The sequence below is a fragment of the Macaca fascicularis genome, chromosome X (genome assembly GCF_037993035.2).
Source record: "Macaca fascicularis isolate 582-1 chromosome X, T2T-MFA8v1.1".
In the NCBI taxonomy this organism is placed as follows: domain Eukaryota; kingdom Metazoa; phylum Chordata; class Mammalia; order Primates; family Cercopithecidae; genus Macaca; species Macaca fascicularis.
In genome coordinates this window covers 108,257,057-108,270,659 of record NC_088395.1, presented here as the reverse complement: position 1 = coordinate 108,270,659, position 13,603 = coordinate 108,257,057, and positions in this window count along the sequence as shown.

Genomic DNA, 13,603 nt, shown 5'->3' with positions numbered 1-13,603 from the left:
CACTGTCTTCAGTGGCACCTCATTGCTCAGTCTCTTTGAGCACAAAGGCATCCTCCTAGCCTGTGGTCCGGAATTACCATGCACGTCCCTACTTCCCTGCATGCTACCAAATTTCCCTTTGCGTACACTTGTCCACCATCTCTGAGGCACTTGACACAGTGAGGCCGCAGCTGAGTCCTAACTCAGGGAGCGCCCCAGAGGCTTTCTGCCCATCTCCTGAGCAAACTCTGTTACAGAAAAGCCCATCAGCGTCCAAGCGTCTCCACGGCATTGTCTTGGCCCAAGTCAAAACCCTCCTGTCCATTTGCTGGCACTGCCCTCCCAAAAGCACTCACGCACAGCCCTTCTGTCCTGCCCCCTCATCCCCTGACTGGTTGCAGTGCCTGGGTACGAGCCCAGTTCCCGTGGATTCTGCCTCCCTGGGATGCGTAGGGGAGTCGGGAGCATGCCTGCCTCCCAGGGCCTGATCAAGACACTGAGAGGTTCTCAGCACTGGCAAGAGCACCGGTGCCCCCATTCCATATGTAACGCAAACATAAAAACAGCCCCGAGCCATCAATCACAATACATACCTGCCTGCTGCAACCAAAAGACAGTCTTTCTGGGCTTCCCCGTGGCAAAAATTGGGAAAGGTCATCAATCCTGAGCTTGCCACATTCTGTGGGGAGTGCTCTGCCTTGATGGTGCCACCCCAGCCTGAGCCTGTCTCTTGTGTCAATCTGGAACTGCTGCCACAGGCTGTCTTCCATCTCCAGAAAGGGCCCCCTGGGTTTTGCTTCTCATCTATCTCATGAGCTCGTTTCCATTTGGTGTCTGTAGGCACTGACTGACTTCCAGACCAACTTCAGGTGCCCTCCCCAGCCTGCGGCCTCTCCTAGGGATTTTGTGGTTTGCCACCCCCACCCCGCCCCCCTCCAGGTGAGTGCACACAAGGTTGCAGACATCCAGCTTCCCGGCAGGCGCGTCCTGTCTCAGACACTGGATCCTCACCGGGGTACTGTGCCACTCTCAAAGCAGTGTCCACCACAATCCCCTTACTTTTAAGTGCCACCCTGAACCAACATAGCCCTCACCCAGTCTGTCCCTCTGACGATGCACCACTTGGCAAAGAGTTGGGTAGCTGTGGCGAGGGGTTGCTCTTGCCTCTCTTCTGAGGGACACTGGCTGCTCTATGATGCAGATGGGCACTACACCAGAGTCCAGCAGAGTGCTGCAGAGGGCCGGCCTTTGCCCCATCTGTTACAAATGCCAGATGTGTCTTCTCACTGGCTGCCACTTCCCTACTCTCTGTGATCATGGCCTCCTTTCCATCCTGGAGGTCCATTTTCCCTTACTGCCTCTTGTTTTGGTGTGAAGTTTAGGACAGGCTTTCCCACTTTCCCATGAACACAGTCTCCTTGGCAGTTTTCTCGTTCTTTCACACCTTTCTATTCAGAGTTTTGTCTCATCGATCTGTCTGGAATTTACTTTTGTGCAAGGTGAGAGACAGTGATGTGACTTGACTTCTTTTCCCTCATGATTAGCCGATGAGCCCAGCACCACTGGTTGAGCACTCCGTTCTAGTGCTGTCTGTGGCACGTTCTGGGATCCTCATGTGCCCAGCTGCGCACCCACTCTGTGGTTTCCAAGCATTAAAGTTTCTCCTGAGGCACATCCCTTTCCCTCAGGAACCTCTTATTGACTTGGAGTCCCTCAGCTCACTAGGTGGCCTAAGGCAGGTGGGGTGTGTGTGTGTGTGTGTGTGTGTGTTGGTGGGGAGAGCTGTGTTGGTGCTTGTGAGCAGGCCTCTGCTCCAGGTATGTTCTCAGGACATATTCTGGCCCACAGGAAGCTTAGGAACTCTCATCCTGCCGACCTTTGCACCATGGCAAACTGGGCACTGGTCTCTCTCCTCTCCCAAATTACTATATCTGTACAAGAAAAGTTTCAGAACAGTGTACTGTGTATATAATTGTAAATATTGTATATCCTGTAACACTATATACTGTTTTATGTAATTATGCTTTTCCTAAATATAGTGTGGAGTATCTCTGGAATGATGCACAAAGAAATGATTGCTGTGTTTTTTGTTTTTTTGTTTTTTTTGGCTCCTAGCATGTATTATATATTAGATCTGCAAGGAGAAGATCCATAACTCATTTAATTGTCTTTTTCTGTCCTTTGTGCCTCTTGAATTTTGTACTTATTTATCCATGTCCCATTGGTAAATAAATTTACTAAAAGACAATTATTGCAGGTTTCTGTAAAAGCTGTTGATGTAGCATTATCATTCTACAGTCAGACTCTTTTGGTGAACTCTCTTATTAATTTTATTACATTGTCTGTTTTTTTTCTTTCTGACTTCTTAAGTAGATAAATGCACTGTACAAATTATGACAGTTTTATCTCTTCCTATTCAATAGTTTTTAGTTCATTTCTTTTACTTATCTCATTGCATTGTCAGGGACCTCCAGAAAAACAGTATTGATGATACAGCACATATTTGTCTTGTTTCTGATTTTAATGGTCGATGTTTCAGTGTAAGGTTGGTGTTTGCTGGAGGTTTCTGAATAAATAGTATGTCATGTATTTATATAATAGGATTTATAAAGCATTAAAAATGAGTGAACGGCTGGGCGTGGTTGCTCACGCCTGTAATCCCAGCACTTTGGGAGGCCTAGGTGGGCGGATCACCTGAGGTCGGGAGATTGAGACCAGCCAACCAACATGGAGAAAATCCCATCTCTACTAAAAATATAGAATTAGCCGGGTGTGGTGGTGCATGCCTGTAATCTCATCTACTCAGGAGGCTGAGGCAGGAGAGTCACTTGAATCCAGGAAGCAGAGGTTGCAGTGAGCCAAGATCGTGCCACTGCACTGCAGCCTGGGCAACAAGAGCAAAACTCCGTCTCAAAAAAAAAAGAAAAGAAAGAGTGAACTAGATCTCTATGTATCAGGCTTGACAATTTTCACAAACCTAATGTTGAATGAAATAATCAATTTGCAGAAAGACTTCGTATAATGCCATTTATATAATTTTAAACATATGAAACTATGTGTTATATTGATACATATATTTATAGCAGTATTTAAAATGGACACTGACAGATATACATCAGTTTTGCAATATCAATTGCCTCTGGGAATGGCTGGAGGAAAATGTGACTCCAACAATATATATAATTTAATTTTATCTATTAAGAAAAAGATTATAAACAAATATAAACATTAACATTGCTAATTATGGATGATGTATACATAGATCCTCATTGTTTTTTCTCTATATATCTTTTTTTTAAATTAAAACTAAAGATGTATTGTGTACCCAATACAATTAATTTTAAAAATTCCATCACCTAGACATATTCTCAAGAAATTTTAGGATAATAAGGACTGAAAGGAGACCTAAAAGCTTCCCAGGATAAGGGGAATGCCACCTACAAATCAAACTGGCATCAGACTTCCTAGTCATAATACTTGATGATAAATGTTGATGTATAAATGCCTTGAAATCCTTAGAGAATATACTTTTCTCTAGTATTCTATTCCTAAACATACTATCAAGCAGGTATATAGTGACAGTAAAGATGTCTTCAGGACTGTAATTACTTAGAAAGTTTACCTCCTGTAGAGTTTTCCTTAGAAAATTGTTTGAACATGACTCCCACAAAATGAGGTAGTAATCAATTGAAAAGTACACATGGAATCCAGGAAATAGTGATCCCAACTTGGAAAAGTAATAAATGTTACTTTTAAGGTGATGGTCAAATAACAGGTCCTGATTAGGCCAAAGTGGAGCAATATGATAGAAGATTTAGGGTAGTGGATGAACTAATGAATAAAAGGAGACTTGGTAAAAGGAATTGAGAGGTTAGAAAATGAGAGGTTAGAAAAACTAGAGGGTGTGATAAAAGCAAGTAAGGGAAGAAAAACAATTAGATGATCATCTAAGAAAATATTACAGTAATGACCCTCAATAAACCATGCCTCCCTGTATCCATGCCATTGTATAGTCCCCTCCCACATTGACTCTGGGCCTGGGCACGTGATTTGCTTTGACCAGTTTAAATGTTAGGAAACATGACAAAAGAGTAGGCCTGGACAGAGCATTTTCAGTGAGGCTTGCACTCTTTCTGCTCTGAAACCACCATGTGTGGAGCTGCCCAGGCTAACCTGTGTAGGGTGAGACTACATAGAACAGAGATGAAATGTTTCAACTGAGGAATCCTAGAAAGAATTGTCAGATAAAATATAGGAATACCAGTTAAATGTGAATTTCAGCTGAACATCTAATAAATTTTTTGTGTATGTGTTTTCCAAATATTGTATGAGACATACTTTAAAAATATTAATTGTTCATCTTGAATTCAAATTAATCTGGGCATACTGTATTTTAATTTTCTGGATATAGCAGTCCTAGCTACAGGACTGCTAATCTGCCAGGTGACTCCAGCAACACGAATAACCTCAGGCAAGACTAGCAGAAGAACCAACCAGATATGCCCAATAGGAACTACCAATCCACAAAATAACCAGCAAATAAGATGGCTATTTAAAGTCACTGAGTTTTGGAGTGTTTTTTTTTTAATGCAACAATAGACAACAGATGAACAAAACAAAACAAAAATGTGTATTTGCTCCAAAAGTGCAGCAAATTAAGATACAGAATGAATTCAGCATTTTGATGGAATATAAGGAAAAATAATCTATTACGTCTCGAATGTAAGAATAGTCCCCCTTACGTGACTCAAGGGCCTTGAGGTGGAATATTTCTAAACTATAGTGGCCTCGATTAAATCATAACCTAATCCCAGGTGTCTGTTGAGTCTGACCTGGGCACATAAGATGGGGCAGGCTTGAACTAGCTCCCAAGTTACTAAGAGTGATGCAGGTAAATATTCCTGGGGTAAGATGCATTCATAATGTGATATAGTTTTTTTCTACCTTGCACCTAGCTGTACTACCCCAGAAGATAGTACATAAGTAGACGATGGTTACATGGCTCCCAGAGAAGTCTGAAGTGACCAAATAGATATAAAGGCAACCCTTCTACATCCCAAGAAAGGCTTAGGTTGAACTTGTGAAAGTATCTGAGATATCTGAACACTAGTCACGTGATATTATCCTCAAAAAGGTACCTTCATGGGATCATAAAATCAAAGGGAGCTTGCCTTTCTAATGGAGAGAATGCAGTTGAGCTTCTGGCTTTATATAACCATCTGCATGCAGCTAAGTTCCAGTTTACTTTTATATTCTATTCTGTAACAACCAGGTGTTTCTCCCATTAAAACTTTCTGCTTTCAACTCTAGACATTGAGAACAATGAAGTGTGTTTAGATTATTATGACTACGTAAATGCTGCTCATTGCTGAGCCAAGTAGTGTCCTAGCACTTGAACCCATCTTCTATAGTTTTAGAAACTGATTCACATATCACCTGTGGGGATGAGATTATAAGTAGACATGAGATTCAGTGTAGCTAACAGAATGTGTCATAGAAGGTGATAAAAGGCAGAAGAAAGAATAGTGGAATGGATATCCTCATTTTACAAAGTGCAAAGTAAAGAAATACTAGCGGAAGTTTATGAAATAAAATAAAGTTTTATGTATATTATTTAAAGTTAAATTTAGCTACTTTATATGTTTTATTTTTATTGCCTACTTCTTTCACAGAAAAGCAAGCTTAATAAAGGCTACCTCTGCTCACTACCAAATTTCAAATGTTTTGAATAGTGCATGGCACACAATGGTGCTCAAGAAGTATCTATGGACTGCATGATTAAACTAAAATAATAATAATGCTATAAAAAATGGGAATAAGAGGGGGGAGAAAGTATGATAATATAAATGAGCTAAAGTGTCTTATTTTCATATCAAAAATTTGTTAGGAATACAAGTGTATTTTAAGAGTCTTGAAGATAACCACAAGAACAGGGTTTCCCAGGCACTATTAACATTTTAAGCCAGGGACTGTCCTGTGCATTGTAGGATCCCTGGTCTCTGCTTTCAAGACACCAGTAGCACTCTTTCCCCCAGTTGTGACAACAAAAAATGTCTTTGAACAGTGACAAATGTCCCCTAGGGAGCAATATCACTCCTATTGAGAACCACTGCATCATAAGGAGTTAAAAATCAGAAAAGTTGAGAAAAGTTTGGCATTCTAGAAAGTGATACTGAGTCTAGGCAAATACAAAAGGAAAAACCGTTTTTATTATAAATTCTGTACTATAGAGTTTTTGTCAAGTGTATGTATTGTTTTGATACATATTAATATTTATTCAAAAACATTAATGAGGTAGAATCAACAGGGCTTTGTGACAAGCTGGCAATATAGAGTGAAAAAGATGGAAGAGTCAACAATGATTAGGGTTCTGGCATGTGCAACTGGGTGGATGATGGTTGTTTTCATGGAGACAGGGAATACGGGTGGGGGAATAGTTTTGTTGTACGAGCAGGGAATAATGGCTCCAATTTCAAATATGTTGAGCATGAAATATCTGTGAGATATGTAATCTGTAGGCATCAAATAAATTAATCCTGAACTCAAGATATATAGACTTGTGAGTCATTAATATATAGATGATAATTGAAACGATGGCAGTGGATGAGATTCCTGGAAGGAGAAGAGACTTGAGAACAGGACCCAAAGGAACAGCAATATACTGAGTGTGTAATATTTTAGTCTTTTTTATGCATCTTAATGCTTAAATTAGTTAGGACCATACAGTAAATATGGTTTTAGATTTTTTAAAAACAAATTGTATCTTTGCAAAAATAATGCACATTTATTGAAGCCATTTGAAAAACATGTAGATAAGCACAAACTACTCTCCAGAACCAGAACTGCAGCTTCAGGCCTCGATGATCAAATAGAGTAGGCATTGAGCACTAATTATGTGCCAGGCAGATGGAGATTCAATAGTAAACAAAACAGACACCATTCTTGTGTTAATACAGCTTATTATCTAGTAGAAAATATAGTCAAAGAAAACAGGAATTTACAATGGAGTTTGATGAATGGTATAAAAATTAATAATGGAAATCTACTTCACCTACAGATGCAGTGGGATGTGATTAAAGTATCTTCAATGTCCTCCATTTTCCTCTTATTTGGCATGAGCTTAGTTGCAAGAACAGGAAGAAACTGTTTTGAGTTCCTTTGCTCCCTGTACTGTGTAGTAAGAACGTTCAGGAAGGATGGCAGAGAACATGGAGTTGTTTGCCATTGTGGGCCTTACTAGAGGCTCTGTCCAAACCAAGCTTCTCAGTATACTGGGTTCTGATTCCTTCACAGAGAGTGTCTCCTTGGATTTGTAAATTGGTTTTATACTTTATAATCTGTTCAGTTAATTTTCCAGAAACTCCCTAGCTGCACTCTCGAGTCAGTCACTCGGCAACACCAAATTCCAAAAAGAGAGAGACTGTATATTTCTCAAAAATAAGAAGCATGCACAAGTTGACAGCACCTCAATGGGCCCTATGGGTTATAAGAAGCAGAAAGAGATTGAGATGAAGAAATCACAGAGACAGGTCATGTTTGCAGGAAGCAACCTGTTCGCTTGGTAACATTATAGTTGACCCTGCCCCTGAGTAGCAGGAGAGAGCCCCAACTGTCTTGCAAAGCCCCAGCTACCTCTTTGTAATGGCTTGGGCCACAAGGAAAATTGTTGACATTACGGAAGACAACGCTGGCCCTAATCTTAGAAGAACTATCTGCAAATAACTGATTTGAGAAAACCTGATATTTCCTAAATATGGTGAATTAAAATGAAACTGGCATACAAGGTAAACACAAATTATACATGAAAAAGAGAGAAAAGGGACATGAAAACTAAATGGCAGATGATGAAAACTCATCTGAAAAATGTTACCATAAAGTAGATGAAAATTTTCACCAAATATTTCATATGAATTTGAAAGTTTTAATAAAGCAAGTAAGCAAGACCTCAATAAAGGAATGGGGAAATAAGAATGAGAAGAAATGTGATCTGTGAGGCTTCTGTGAAGAATGTGAAAAAAGAAATTTAACAGTCACAGAGATGAAAGCAAAAATGGCAGAAGCACAAGGAAGAGAGAAACTATGGCAAAAGCATAGTAATTAGTGTCAAATCTATGTACATTTAGGACTAAGACCAAAACAAATGTGGTGATTATGTTTACAGAATGAATGTAATGGTGATACACTCAGATGGAGAAGCAATTATACAATGAACAACAATTGGAAGAGGAAAGAAAAACAAGGTGGGAGGTAATGTAAATATGTTGATTTTCTTATCCTTAATGACTGAGGTCAAAAGATACCACCTAAACCAGACAAATATGGTGATACAGGTATAAGTACATTGAATAGTATAAACACTAAGAAATATAATCTAATCAACTAAAAGTGCATGAAAAGAGGAAAGGGAGCAGGGCAGAGGACTAAATGTGTATAAAGTTAATCCTTAAAGCATTATTCATAATAGCAAGAAAAATGAAAAACACACAAAATATTCACGACTAAGTAATTATGACACATTAATGCAATAAAATACTATTCAGTTATAAAGTGAAAAGCGAATTTTTAATCCAGTGATAACCAATGATTGACAAGGTCATTTACATATTGCTCTGTGTGTGTGTGTGTGTTTATTTGTATGTTTATGTGTGTCTGTATAATATCTCTAGAATAATGCATTAGAAACTGCTTCTGGTGGGAGAGAAGCAAGTAGTTGGTAAGAGAGGGGGTTAAAGATTTTTAAATGTATACCCTTTGTTATCTTTTGAATTTTGAACCACTAGGATGTGTTACCAGTTTTTAAAAACAAATTAAGTTTAAAAATAAGATAAAATGCAGGCAGGCACGGTGGCTCATGCCTGTAATCCTAGCACTTTGCAAGGCCGAGGTGGGCGGATCACCTGAGGTCAGGAGTTTGAGACCAGCCTGGCCAACATGGCGAAACCCCATGTCTACTAAAAATAGAAAAATTAGCTGGATGTGGTGGCATGCGCCTGTAATCCCAGCTACTCAGGAGGCTGAGGTAGGAGAACACTTGAACCCTGGAGGCGAAGGTTGCAGTGAGCCGAGATTGCGCCACTGCACTCCGGCCTGGGAGACAGAGCGAGGCTCTGTCTCAATAATAATACTAATAATAATGTAAAATATAAAGAGTTGGCTGACTGATCTTTGCCCAGCCTTGTAGATATCATGTGAGATCCCTAATATATGTTTTGTAGAGTTTCCTCATTCCATGTACATCTGTCTTTGTTCTATCCTCCTGAAAACTGAGGCAAAGGGTACAGGGCAATGTCCTCATTGCCAACTTGGCCCCTGTGTCCCTGTCCATTTTCATTATTCACCATCAAGAGTAAGTACTTAGAATATTTCTCTGTTTGTATATTTCTCAAAAATAAGAAGCATGTGCAAGTTGACAGCACCTCAATGGACCCTATGGTTTATAAGCAGAAAGGTACTGCTAGTACCTTGTTCAAGAAACTTTGAGTTCTCAAAGCTAATTTTAAAAATTCATAGCCATCAATTTCAAGTTTTCCTAAATTCCAAAAGCTGCCATTACATATTGGTAACCAGGCCTGGGAGATTCTGACCAAAGATCTTTAATAGAAACCAAAAGTAGTGAGAACTCAGGACCTAAAGGAAATGTTTATCAGAAAGAAACTTTGTGGAAAGGAGAGAGGAGACATGAAGGAAAAACAGCTAATCTCTTGTGTCCTGGTCCAAATCAGTTCCCAAATTGAAACCCTAGAGAGTGGTGGGTATCAGGTATGACCAGATAAGTTACTGGGAAATTTAAGAGTATTGGGGTTAGTTTCTTCACTTCCATAGGAACAAGCTGAAAAAATGCTGAGTCTAACATGGGACAGCTCAAGTGGAAGGCTAGAAAAGGCTGTGAGAGAAGGCTGGTGATAACATCTCCCAAGACTTCCCTTACCTCCATGCCCCATCCCCAGCTGAGAGGGGAGGTTGCCAACTTCATCTATGACCCAATTCAAAGGACTGGATAATTAAAAATACAGAACTCTGGATATAGATCTATGCATTGACAATTGGTCTTTGTGAGATGCAAATATTTATTCAGAAGAGGGTTGTGTAACACGGTTATCTGGAGTCTTAATTGTGGTGATAGCTTGAGCCATCAAATTGCCTTTCCTTCCTTCAAAATTATCCCATATCCAGCTAGTTGAAAACAAAGAACAATAGAATACTGATGGCTAGACTTAATAAAGACCTTGCCAGGGTCGAAAGAAACATGATTGAATAAACCAGAAGAACTAGTTTGGACTACTCCACTGCCAGGGGAGTGGGGGAGAAAGAAAACATAAAAATAAAATGAAGGCAGGGAAAGGGTCTTTAGAAAGATTTCTGGGAAAAGAACATTTGTAGAACACTAGGTCCAAATGCTTTGTTTATTCCTCCTTCCCTCCTCTTTGAGAGTAGCAATGGTGAGGCACTTGACCGTCCAATTTTTTCATTGCTATTCTCAAAGCAGTAGAAGCCAAAGACACGGCCTGTGTGCTGGCACGTAGGATGAGGACAGCAGAGTCAAAAGAGCATAGTATTATAGGACAAGGTAAAGATCGTGTTCACATAGATAAACAGATAAATCCTTAGGAATAACCCCAAAAAGAAATGTGAATGATCTTTATAAAGAAAATATCACAAGTGACAACAAGGTCTAAATAGTTGTACATAGATAAAATTCTAAGATGCCAATCCTTGCCAATTTGATCCATAAAGTTAATATAATTTCAATCAAAACATAAACCGTGTGTTCTACAATAAATGACATTAGCATAATTAATAATATAGAGAAAATTAAGATAGAAAATCTACCTCAAACTGTCTGTACAGACAGACAGACACACACACACTACTAGTAGGTTAACAGTGAAGCTAACTGTAAAAAAGATATTGTGTTTGTATTCCTTCTAAGGAAATAGGCAAAGGCTTTTCTTATAACTTTGAGAAGGAAAGGCTGTCATGGAAAAGAAAAAGAAGAAGGAAGGGAGGAAGGAAGGAAGGAAGGAAGGAAAGAAGGAAGGAAAGAAGAAGCAAGAAAACAGTACATATAGAAGTCCTAAAAGAAAAATATTGACAGAAGCAGAAAATTCAATTTCCTGAGTGATGAAATAAATCACACATACACAAAGATATCAAGAGATGGGGTGAGTGAAAACATTGGCAATGGTTGCAACATGTCATAAGGATCTCATTTCAAGTGTAGCTAATGACTACCATACAGGTCAGTACAGCAAGTCTATACTCAGAAAAGGAGATTGCTTTTGTCTTACACAGATATAGTAATTTGGGAGAGGAGAGAGACCAGTGCCCAGTTTGCCATGGTGCAAAGGTCGGCAGGATGAGAGTTCCTAAGCTTCCTGTGGGCCAGAATATGTCCTGAGAACATACCTGGAGCAGAGGCCTGCTCACAAGCACCAACACAGCTCTCCCCACCAACACACACACACACACACACACACACACCCCACCTGCCTTAGGCCACCTAGTGAGCTGAGGGACTCCAAGTCAATAAGAGGTTCCTGAGGGAAAGGGATGTGCCTCAGGAGAAACTTTAATGCTTGGAAACCACAGAGTGGGTGCGCAGCTGGGCACATGAGGATCCCAGAACGTGCCACAGACAGCACTAGAACGGAGTGCTCAACCAGTGGTGCTGGGCTCATCGGCTAATCATGAGGGAAAAGAAGTCAAGTCACATCACTGTCTCTCACCTTGCACAAAAGTAAATTCCAGACAGATCGATGAGACAAAACTCTGAATAGAAAGGTGTGAAAGAACGAGAAAACTGCCAAGGAGACTGTGTTCATGGGAAAGTGGGAAAGCCTGTCCTAAACTTCACACCAAAACAAGAGGCAGTAAGGGAAAATGGACCTCCAGGATGGAAAGGAGGCCATGATCACAGAGAGTAGGGAAGTGGCAGCCAGTGAGAAGACACATCTGGCATTTGTAACAGATGGGGCAAAGGCCGGCCCTCTGCAGCACTCTGCTGGACTCTGGTGTAGTGCCCATCTGCATCATAGAGCAGCCAGTGTCCCTCAGAAGAGAGGCAAGAGCAACCCCTCGCCACAGCTACCCAACTCTTTGCCAAGTGGTGCATCGTCAGAGGGACAGACTGGGTGAGGGCTATGTTGGTTCAGGGTGGCACTTAAAAGTAAGGGGATTGTGGTGGACACTGCTTTGAGAGTGGCACAGTACCCCGGTGAGGATCCAGTGTCTGAGACAGGACGCGCCTGCCGGGAAGCTGGATGTCTGCAACCTTGTGTGCACTCACCTGGAGGGGGGCGGGGTGGGGGTGGCAAACCACAAAATCCCTAGGAGAGGCCGCAGGCTGGGGAGGGCACCTGAAGTTGGTCTGGAAGTCAGTCAGTGCCTACAGACACCAAATGGAAACGAGCTCATGAGATAGATGAGAAGCAAAACCCAGGGGGCCCTTTCTGGAGATGGAAGACAGCCTGTGGCAGCAGTTCCAGATTGACACAAGAGACAGGCTCAGGCTGGGGTGGCACCATCAAGGCAGAGCACTCCCCACAGAATGTGGCAAGCTCAGGATTGATGACCTTTCCCAATTTTTGCCACGGGGAAGCCCAGAAAGACTGTCTTTTGGTTGCAGCAGGCAGGTATGTATTGTGATTGATGGCTCGGGGCTGTTTTTATGTTTGCGTTACATATGGAATGGGGGCACCGGTGCTCTTGCCAGTGCTGAGAACCTCTCAGTGTCTTGATCAGGCCCTGGGAGGCAGGCATGCTCCCGACTCCCCTACGCATCCCAGGGAGGCAGAATCCACGGGAACTGGGCTCGTACCCAGGCACTGCAACCAGTCAGGGGATGAGGGGGCAGGACAGAAGGGCTGTGCGTGAGTGCTTTTGGGAGGGCAGTGCCAGCAAATGGACAGGAGGGTTTTGACTTGGGCCAAGACAATGCCGTGGAGACGCTTGGACGCTGATGGGCTTTTCTGTAACAGAGTTTGCTCAGGAGATGGGCAGAAAGCCTCTGGGGCGCTCCCTGAGTTAGGACTCAGCTGCGGCCTCACTGTGTCAAGTGCCTCAGAGATGGTGGACAAGTGTACGCAAAGGGAAATTTGGTAGCATGCAGGGAAGTAGGGACGTGCATGGTAATTCCGGACCACAGGCTAGGAGGATGCCTTTGTGCTCAAAGAGACTGAGCAATGAGGTGCCACTGAAGACAGTGTTGGTGAAGCAGGCTCCACTGGGAAAAGTGGTTGCGGAGCTGTCTGCAGGGAAATCCCCTTTGAAATCAGATTGCCCAGCCAAACTGTGGTTGGCTTGGGAGAAAGGGTGGTCCTTCTGACAGCTCTTAGGAACCCTTAGGAACTGAGACAGGGCTCCCAGAGCCAGCCAAGGAAGCCCCAGCAGTGTGAGCCTTGATGGGGGGTGTGGTGTCACAATAACTGCAAGTCGTTTGTTGGCCATCCCAGACACCAGGGCCTGGGAAGAGGCCTGGTCCCCATTCCAGGTGGGAGGGTTTCCCAGAGTTGGTCAGGGGACCTGGCAGGCACTCAGGCCCTCTGGCCAGCATGGACTGTGGGGCAGATGGTACAAGCAGGAAAGTTGTAACCCACCTGGAACCCAAGCTGCGCGGGGAAGGGAG